Source organism: Symphalangus syndactylus, chromosome 11 (genome assembly GCF_028878055.3).
Source record: "Symphalangus syndactylus isolate Jambi chromosome 11, NHGRI_mSymSyn1-v2.1_pri, whole genome shotgun sequence".
In the NCBI taxonomy this organism is placed as follows: Eukaryota; Metazoa; Chordata; class Mammalia; order Primates; family Hylobatidae; genus Symphalangus; species Symphalangus syndactylus.
Genome location: NC_072433.2, coordinates 14124693 through 14135014, shown reverse-complemented (window position 1 = coordinate 14135014; position 10322 = coordinate 14124693). Strand labels below are relative to the sequence as shown.

Sequence of the window (10322 nt, the reverse complement as noted above, 5' to 3'; positions counted from 1 at the left end):
AAAATATTTGGAGTTAGATTAGATTTCATTTGTGATGTAAGAAAAAAATACATAGTATCTTTTTCATATTTAAAGGAGTTATTTAATATTAGTAGGTCGACTGCTGCACTAGTGTCTCACAATTGTCAAACTTGTATTATGCATGGGGATTGCAAGTGCTTTATTAAATGACTTGTTAATATTATCCTCCCTCAAAAAGGATTTGTGGTGAGAAACGACTGCCACTGCAAGTGAACTAGAAGACACCAGTCCTGAAATTCTGCTACTCATTAGTATGACGAGGCTTGCATTAGAATAAGCACGCTAAGAAAAATTAACAAATTCCAATTTTGTATTTCTCATCCATGTGGAAAAAATAAAATATAAGCCTGAATTTCAAATGTGTTTGGTGGAGGGATGTTTTAGAATGACCAGTATTTTTATTTGTTTTGATTTTTAATTTGATATGGCTTTTCCACTTTGTTTTGTTCTGATTAAATTCCTTAGGTCTTCTGCCAATCACAATACTAGAGTCCTAAATAAGCTAACTGACATGATTTCCAGGTTGCCCAAATAGGGAATTAGGGTTAGGGTTGCCCAAACAGGGAAATAGGGAAAAAGTGAGATGCTTAAATAATTTGATTAGTGTAGTTTATTTTCCGTATCAAGTAACTTAGGTCAAGTTAAGGAAATTTCACAAGCATGAACTACTAGAATTTTAGAGGAAGTGAATGCAGTGAACCACCAAATCTCAAGGGTCTGTTTTAACCTCAGAAGTAATTCTATCTTGATAATTAATCAGTGACATAGTTTAGAATTCAAAAGAAAATAGCCTGTTTTGCCAGGAGTGTCTGTAGATGTTTAAATTCAAATAAACAGAAATAGCAAATGACCCAAAGACAGTAGTCTTCAAGAGCTTCTTTGGAATTCACAAAAATATTTCCTTTAAACAGTGCTGTATTTAGACTAGCCATTTCACCTTGGAATTTGAGTTAATGAAGAAATGATGAGTTTAACTGTTCTTCTGGTTTATCTGAGTCCTTTGGATTTTCTGAACTAGAAAGAAACAATGTGACGTGGTACTGAACCCAAAGGTTTACTCTTTTCTCTGTTTAATGTGACTCAGCCTGTTTTCAGGAAGAGTGATCTTGGATATGGAAAGCCTATCTTCAGGTCAGGTATTGTGAGCTACTCGCTTCATGAATTTACAAGTCTTTTAACATATTCTGTTTTCTTTTTATAACATTAAAGTGAACTAAATTATTACCATCCCAGTTATACAAATTGGTCAAACATGGCCCAGCAGTGCTATCTGGTCATTTTTCACACTTGCAAATGAAAAACTCATTGTTAATAGATCAATATCATGACCAAATCAATGGTTTTGAGGTCTTAGAAGAAAATTACAGGCTATGGAGTGGGTTGCCCTTGGGGTTTGAATAATGTACTCTATGGAATTACTAGTTGTGTGGGGAATATTTGCTGAATGAAGTAATGAATGAACAACTCTTGTCCACAGAAGTAAATCCAACTATAGATGCCAGAGCTGCAAGGAAAGCTACTCACCCGAAGGTCAATGTCTTTTTTACACAAAATGCCAGTTAGAAGTGAACTTGTGTTTCCAATATTAGAGAACTTTATATAAGTTATGGCATTATCTCCTTAAGATCTTATTAACATAGATATTAGAGATAATAGACTTAGTTTATTTCTTACTCATGCTTACTTTTTTAATATTGCAAACAGGAAAAAGTGAATGAGGTATTACAAGGGATCAACCATTCTAATGCCTGAGTTTTGATAACATAGATTGTATGTTCAAGTGGATTCTTAAAGGTCATACAAGAGCTACATAGGATATTTCTTATTTCTCTTAAAACAACCTTTTTTTCATAGAAAATTGTTAGCTTTAAATACTATCCATACACCAGTCAACACTTGTGTGCGAAGAATCCAAAATGAATGTAATTATGCTCTGACTTTATCATTCTTACTAATGGAATACTAAGGAAATCTGTTAAGTAGGAAGATTTAGTAAAAGATTTCACAGTATGAGAGCTACAGTAAAGCTGACTTTTTAAATGTGAAGAAACTATTCCAGTAGATGACTAAAAATATTCAGAAAAGTCTTAGTACACTCTATTCTGCCAGCTCTGCAAAATAGCATACTATTCTGGCTTGGAGTCTAAAAAAAAAAAAAACTGGGTTATTCTTAAAGAACATAAACTTTGGAAAAGTTGAAATTCAGTATAATTTAGTTCAAAATACTTAAATACGTACTATATTTATATTTATGTGCATCTAGTTTCAAAGTTTGGTCCTATTGCTTATTGTCTGTGACAGCAATCAGTTTGGCAAAGCCTTGAGAACATTTTTGCTAATAACTTACTTTATTCCTCTCTCTGTATCACAAGATTTCATTATGTCACAAACCAGGTTAAGTTCAGAGTACATGGTGTAGAAATCAATTATTTGATACCCTTTAGTGAGCAATACTTTGAGCAGCCCATTTTCCCTATTATATAGCCTTAGTATCCGAGATTATGGTAGTTAGCATCCTGGAAACATCACCATGCCCTGTGAACAGAAACCCTTGACTGCAAAGAATCCCTGCTTCCTATCTCTTGTGACTCGGCTTTTTACTTTTCCATGTGTCTCTGTTCCGTGAGCTATTTCTTTACCAATCTCCATTTGAAACCGTCTGTACCACCATGGTTGTCCTCTACTGGTATGTTGAACTGACTAGCCATCTTGGTTGAGAACTGAACAAATTTTTTTCAACTAGGTTAGAATTTTTTTTTCCAAATTTAATTTTAAGTTTAGGGGGTATATGCGCAGGTTTGTTGCATGGGTAAATTGTGTGTCACACTGGTTTGAAGTATAGATTATTTTGTAGCCCAGGTAATGAGCATAGTACTGAATAGGTAATTTCTCAATCCTTGCTCTCCTCCCACCCTCCACCCTTAAGCAGGCCCTGGTGTCTATTGTTCCTTTCTTTGTGTCCATGTGTACTCAGTGTTTAGCTCCCACTGATAAGTGAGAACACGTGGTATTTGGCTTTCTGTTCCTGGGTTAATTCACGTAGGATAATGGCCTTCAGCTCCATTCATGTTTTTTCAAAGGACATGATTTCATTCTTTTTTATGGCTGCATAGTATTCCATGGTGTATATGTACCATATTTTCTTTATGCAGTCCACCACTGATTGGCATCTAGGTTGATTCCATGTCTTTGCTACTGTGAATAGTGCTGCAATTAACATACATGTGCATGCGTTTTTATGGTAGAACGATTTATATTCTTTTGGGTATATACCCAGTAATGGAATTGATAGGTCAAATGGCAGTTCCGTTTTAAGTTCCTTGAGAAATCTCCAAACTGCTTTTCATAGTGGCTGAACTAATTTACATTCCAAGGAGCAGCATAAGAGCATTTCTTTTTCTCTGCAACCTCACTAGCATCTGCTATTTTTTGACTTTTTAATATTAGCCATTCTGACTGGTGTAAGATGGTATCTCATTGTGGTTTTTGCAATTCTCTAATTATTAGTGAAGTTGAGCTTTTTTTTTTTTTTTTTTGAGACGGAGTCTCACTTTGTCACCAGGCTGGAGTGCAGTGGCACAAACTCGGCTCACTGCAACCTCCGCCTCCCGGGTTCAAGTGATTCTCCTGCCTTAGCCTCCCGAGTAGCTAGGACTACAGGCATGCACCACCATGTCCAGCTAATTTTTGTATTTTTAGTAAAGATGGCTTTCACCATGTTGGCCAGGATTGTCTCAATCTCTTGACATCGTGATCCACCTGACTTGGCCTCCCAAAGTTCTGGATTACAGGTATGAGCCACCTTGCCCAATTGCATTTTTTTCATATCTTCTTGGATGCACGTATGTCTCCTTTTGAGAAGTGTCTGTTCATATTCTTTGCCCATTTTTTAATGAGTTGTTTGTTTTTTGCATGTTAATTTACATTCTTCATAGATTCTGGAAATTGAACCTTTGTTATATGCATAGTTTGCAAATATTTTCTCCCATTCTGTAAGCTGTATGTTTACTCTGTTGATAGTTTCTTTTGCTATGTAGAAACTCTTTAGTTTAATTAGGTTCCATTGTCAATTTTTGTTTTTGTTGCAATTGTTTTTGGAGTCTTTGTCATGAAATCTTTGCCAGTTCCAATGCCCCAAATGGTATTTCCTAGCTTATCTTCCAGGATTTCTATAATTTTAGGTTTTACATTTAAGTCTTTAACCAACCTTTAAGTTGATTTTTGTATATGGTGAAAGGAAGGAGTCATTTCAATATTCTGCCTATGGCTAGCCAGTTATCCCAGCACCATTTATTAAGTAAGGAGTCCTTTCCTCATTGCTTGTTATTGTTGACTTTGTTGTAGATCAGATGATTAAAAGTGTATGGCATTATTTCTGAGTTCTCGAGCCTGTTTAATTGGTCTACGTGTCTGTTTTTGTACCAGTACCATCCTATTTTGGTTACTGTAGCCTTGTAGTATAGTTTGAAGTTGGGTAGTGTGATGTCTCCAGCATTGTTCTTTTCGCTTAGAATTGCTTTAGCTGTTTGAGCTGTTTTTTGCTTCCATATGAATTTCAGACTAGTTTTTTCTAATTTTATGAAAAATGCCATTGGTAGTTTGATAGGAATAGCATTGAACCTGTAAATTGCTTTGGGCAGTGTGTCCATTTTAACAATATTGATTCTTCCTATCTATAAGCATGGAATGTTTTTTTCATTTGTTTGTGTCATCTCTGATTACTTTGAGCAGTGTTTTATAATTCTCATTGTAGAGATCTTTCACCTATCTGGTTAGCTGTATTCCTAAGTATTTTATTCTTTTTATGGCTATTACTAATAGGATTGTGTTCTTTATTTGACTTTTAGCTTGGGCATTGTTGGTGTAGAGATACGCTTCTGATTTCTGTACACTGATTTTGTATCTTGAAACTTTGTTGAAGTTGCTTATCAGATCTAAGAGCCTTTGAGGCTATGGGGATTTCAAGGCATAGAATCATATCATCTGCAAAGAGAGATAGTTTGACTTCCTTCCTATTTGGATGCATTTTATTTCTTTCTCTTGCCTTGTTACTCCGGATAGGACTTCCAGTATTATGTTGAATAGGAGTGGTGAGACTGGGCATCCTTGTCTTGTTCTGATTTTCAAGGGGAATTCTTCTAGCTTTTGCCTGTTCAGTGTGATGTTGACTGTGCATTTGTCATAGATAGCTCTTGTTATTTTGAGGTATGCTCCTTTGGTGTCTAGTTTGCTGAAGGTTTTTAACATGAAGGGTTGTTGAATTTTTTTTTTTTTTTTTTTTTTTTTTGAGACAGAGTCTCGCTCTGTCGCCCAGGCTGGAGTGCAGTGGCGCAATCTCGGCTCACTGCAAGCTCCGCCTCCCGGGTTCACGCCATTCTCCTGCCTCAGCCTCTCCGAGTAGCTGGGACTACAGGCACCCGCCACCACGCCCGGCTAATTTTTTGTATTTTTAGTAGAGACGGGGTTTCACCGTGGTCTCGATCTCCTGACCTCGTGATCCGCCCTCCTCGGCCTCCCAAAGTGCTGGGATTACAAGCATGAGCCACCGCGCCCGGCCGGGTTGTTGGATTTTATTGAAAGCATATTCTGTGTCTATTGAGGTGATCATATGGTTTTTGGTTTTAGTTTTGTTTATGTGATTAATCACATTTATAAATTTGCATATGTTGAAGCACAGGTTGGAATTATTGAGAGGTTCTTTACAAGCAAATAAAGGAAAAATATGACACCTCTCCTCGTATTTACCATCATCTCTATCTCTCTAGTATGTGCTGCTTCTTTTTGTATTGGCAAATTTTGCCCCTGATTTCAAAAGTGTGCATGTAACCAAGGGTGAAACAACCGTCTCTGACTGATTCAGGAGCAGACACAGACCTCAAGCTAGACTGCACAAATGCTTCCTAGAATTTTATATCCAGAGCTTGTGAGAAAGAACATCTTTCATCTCTGGGGACAGAAATATTAGAGTATAAGGGCAACATTGCCATATGGTCATGTTCTCCTTCTGCTGGGTACAAAAAGGGAAACAAAAAATCTGGAGAAATAGAGTAGGAAACCAAATAGAAAACACAGAAAGAGACAGAGAACTCTGATTGGTTTAAGGCCCAAGTGTAGCTCTTCCACCATCCTTTTGTGAGACAATATATTTCTCCTTTTAACTGAACCTTGTTTGAGACGGTTTCTGTTGCTTGCAACCGAAAGTATTGACCAATAACTACATACTCCCCAAATAGAAAACCTTTGAAATAGAAAAGACTACAAAGCCAATGTCTTTATGTGAGAATAACAAAAGTATGCCTATGTGCTTACTTGAAAATTATATTTACCAGGTTTATAAGTTTTGTTTTGTTTTAATCTCTCTAATTCACTTAGACCTGGATATTTAACCAGACCACTCAGTCTTTAATTAATGATGACTTAGGTTGCTACTTTTTGTAAGCATATGGAGAGATTCTCAGTACATTGCAGATCTTTTTATTCATTTATTTTTTCAACAAATGTTGAAACTTATTCAATAAGCAATGATTGACAGACTTGCTGTGTCATGATCAATGTCCTATGCATTACAGTTGCAGATAAGAACAGCCCATTCTCAGAGCTCACTGTAGTAAGGGAAGGACACCTGGGGAGGATTACAGGAACTCTGAGGAGAATACAGCTAGTATTCTGGAAGGGGTGGAGAAGTCTGGGTAGACTTTACATAGGCAATAACCTTTGAGATGTGTCTTAAAGAATGAGTGGAAAGTTTCTTGCAGTGCCTTTCCCCGCTTGTCAATTTCATACCTTTCTCATATCTGCCTTAGAAAGTAAAGATACTTAGAACATTAAATGATAACCCTAGTGCCAATAATTGGAGTTAATAAAATTTTGACTTAAAACACAAGAACAGGTGAGAAAGACTGTAATGCTGTAAAACAGATTTTATAATACAAAAATTGGCATCAGATAAAATAATATGAAAAGCAAGATGAACAGAAAAAAGGTCTGTTTCGTATTTCTGGGTATAATTTAAACTTTTTTGGTTCCAGAACCACTTTTTAAACATTATTAATAGTTCTTAAAGTTTTGCATAGGTCCAGGAACATTGCCAGGATTTCAGGGGATGAAACTATGAATCCCTTTACTATAGATTTTTAAAATCACTTCAGTTCTGAAATTAACTTTCCACAGACTGTTTGAATTACTGATAAGTAATTCGTATTATTTGATCAAGGAAAGCCAAGTTTTCAGATGATGGTATTGTTTTCAAGTGCTAGCTTTTCCCGAGGAAATAATCATTCTCATACCATCAAAACGAACTAGTAATAAAAAACAATCTCTAATCATTGGGAGTTTTAGAATTTGTGTTTTGATTGTTTCTCAGCCTCTCTCCACATGGGGAGAGTTTCCAGTTAAAAACCCGAAGACCTGCTAGACCAATTCTAAAAGAGCTCCAACACTTTGTTTCTTTTAAATTCAGAAAAATACATACACATTCAAGTGAATATTATTACCCTCAATTTCTTTTATTGGATTCCACTTTCTATAGAACAGAATTTAGATAATTTCATTTGAGCATGTGTAATATTTCTTAGGGCTGTATCTTTATGAAATGAAGTCTAGATTTTAAAGTGACTTGGGGGATGAGGGTGGCATGGGCACAATGGCTCACTCCTATAATCTCAGCACTTTGGGAAGCCAAGGTGGCCAGATCGCTTTAGTCCAGGAATTGAAGACCATCTTGGACAACGTGGTGAAAACCCATCTCTAATAAAAATGCAAAAATTAACCTTTCATGGTGGTGCCCACCTGTGGTCCCGCTACTCAGCAGGCTAAGGGGAAAGGATTGCTTGAGCCCATGAGGTCAAGGCAGCCTCACAGAGATTGAGCTCACAGGGATCATGTGAGCCATGATCACATCACTTTACTCCAGCCTGAGCAGCAGAGCGAGACCCATCTTAAAAAAAAATACATAAAAATAAAATGACTTGGGTCTCTGCTAATTATTAACATTGTTCATATATTCATGTTTTCTTCATTGTCAAAGATAGGATAATTACTGTGCCTTGCTGAGTGAATTTCCGGATAAATTCTGTATGAATAAATTATGTTATGACATCATTTGGATTAAGAATGGGAAGAAAGTGGTAGAATGGAACTGGATACTATTCAGACACACCAAAGAGGTGGAAGGTACATTGCAGAGGAGTGACAAAAAAGCAATACTGGTAAGCAAAATAAATAACAGAATAATAGCAGCACACATTTGTACTTATATACAAATGCACAGGGAAAATCTAAGCCCTAGAAGTCATTGTATTTCTATGGACAGAGGTAGCAAAAGAAGTCCTGAACTTATGACCAGCTACTCTTAAAATAGAAACACTCACTTTCCAATATCACTCCCAACTTATTTTGTGACACAAACCTGTATTTTAGTAAAGCATTCTGCATGGTACTGATTTTGTCTGAATACATTGTGACCATCTTTTCACATACTATAAATCACACAAACACACCAAAAGAATTTGTATTAGTGTAGTAGATTCTGTTCATACTCATTTCCCATCCAGTCTCATATGATCTCTCTTTTCCACACTACCTACTTATTTTCTGGAACACCCAGTTCACTGTTAAAGGGTTGTATAAGGTCAGCAGTTCTTCCAGCAAGTGGTTAAGGCCAGCATGACCTTGCCCTGTTTCTTCCATCATAGAATTACATGGCATATTTGGCAGACTGCTAAACTAAATAATGTGACATACACATATTTTTCTAATTGTCAACTGTCTGTAGACAAATTACTGAAATTTTGATGTATTGGGTAATCTTCCATCAAGATTAAACTGAAACACGCTCAATAAAGTATTATAGCCAACTGTGGCTTCTGGAAAATCAACCAATATTTGCCTTTGCTTGACAACTAGTAAGCCCATAATTTTTTTAAGATGAATAAGGCCCAATAACTTCTTATTTTTCAGGGTAAAAATAGCTTCAAATAGTATACCTGCTATAGTTTCTAATACAAATGAAAATAATGATTTCGTGTATATTTGGACCTCTACTTTTTACCTCTGTTTATTGTCAAGGTTTGAGTGTTTAAGTGAAGCCACACAAAATTAAGGATTCATTAAAATAATTTTTACCATATTAGTAAATAAGTTTTTGATAGCTTATTGTCAATTAACTTTTAAATATATTTTTTGTGTGGATTTAAAAAATAACTATCTCAAGAATACTTATTCTTCAAAAAAACATAAAAGTATAAGGTAAATGATTCATTAAGAAGAAAAAGGGACAACGGAAGATAAATTTTTGAAGATTCTGTTTGCTTTGGAGATTCTGAAGATATCTGAGAATTTTTAACTTGGGATTTCTTTAGTTTCTACAAGGATGCCTTAAATTATCACAAGATTATTACTTCCACATGTATGGCTAGTATTTCTGAAATAATATTTTAAGGGTCTTGAAAGAGGCTCATTTCAGAAAACAATAGTGATTCTGAGTTAATGAAAGTCTTCAACGGTTGGAAGGTAGGGAATTTTTACTCGTCTCTCCAACTCTATTATTGATCTGGTATGCAACCTTCAGGAAATTGGTTTATCCTTTCACCTTCTTACTGGTAAAAATGACTGCCTTAGAGGTCTTGTAAAAACAAACGTTGGCTTGATAGTGCTAAATAAAAGCAGAACTGTGTTGGCAGTTCATACCATCATGTTCTTATATGCAATTCCTTATAACTACTGCCGGTCACATGAGAATAGTTCACATATTGTTTCTGGCAATATTCACTGGTAAAGCCATCCTCCCATTTCTCCAAAACCTTATGTAGAAATGTTGGCATATCAGTTCTTCAGAAAGGAGATAAATCTTGCCACCATGCCAACCAAAACTAATGTTATCTGTGATAAGCATGGCGGTTTCCATACTTCTTTCTTTAAAGGTCACTTTAGTTTATCTTAGTATCTGATATGTTGTGCACACTGGAAATAAAATAATCATTGGACTACCACCTCTTTTCTCCCAAAAGCAATAATGTCGTTGCTCTTGGCTGCCACAAAGTGGCAGTGTGCCCACTAACTTCTCCACTAGAAAACCCAGTGTTGGCCTTTAGCACAAACCAGGACAGAACTACTCAAGATTAGGGTTGCCAGACAAAACACAAGAAGCCCAGTAAAATTTAAATTTCAGATAAACAACACCATACTTTTACAAAAAAACTTTTTTGTTGTCTATCTGAAATTCACATTTAACTGAGTGGCCCATATTTTCATTTGCTAAGTCTACCAATGCTACTCAAGATAGATTTGACTCTTGCAATCAT

At 35.9% G+C, this 10322-nt stretch overlaps 1 non-coding gene across 1 annotated transcript; it reads right to left on the bottom strand.

Annotated features, from left to right (window-relative positions):
• Nucleotides 1–7400: 7400 nt before the first annotated feature.
• LOC129457903 (U7 small nuclear RNA) lies at nucleotides 7401–7462 on the bottom strand. Its single transcript, XR_008649443.1, has one exon. It is a non-coding gene; the product is annotated as a U7 small nuclear RNA (small nuclear RNA).
• Nucleotides 7463–10322: the final 2860 nt, after the last annotated feature.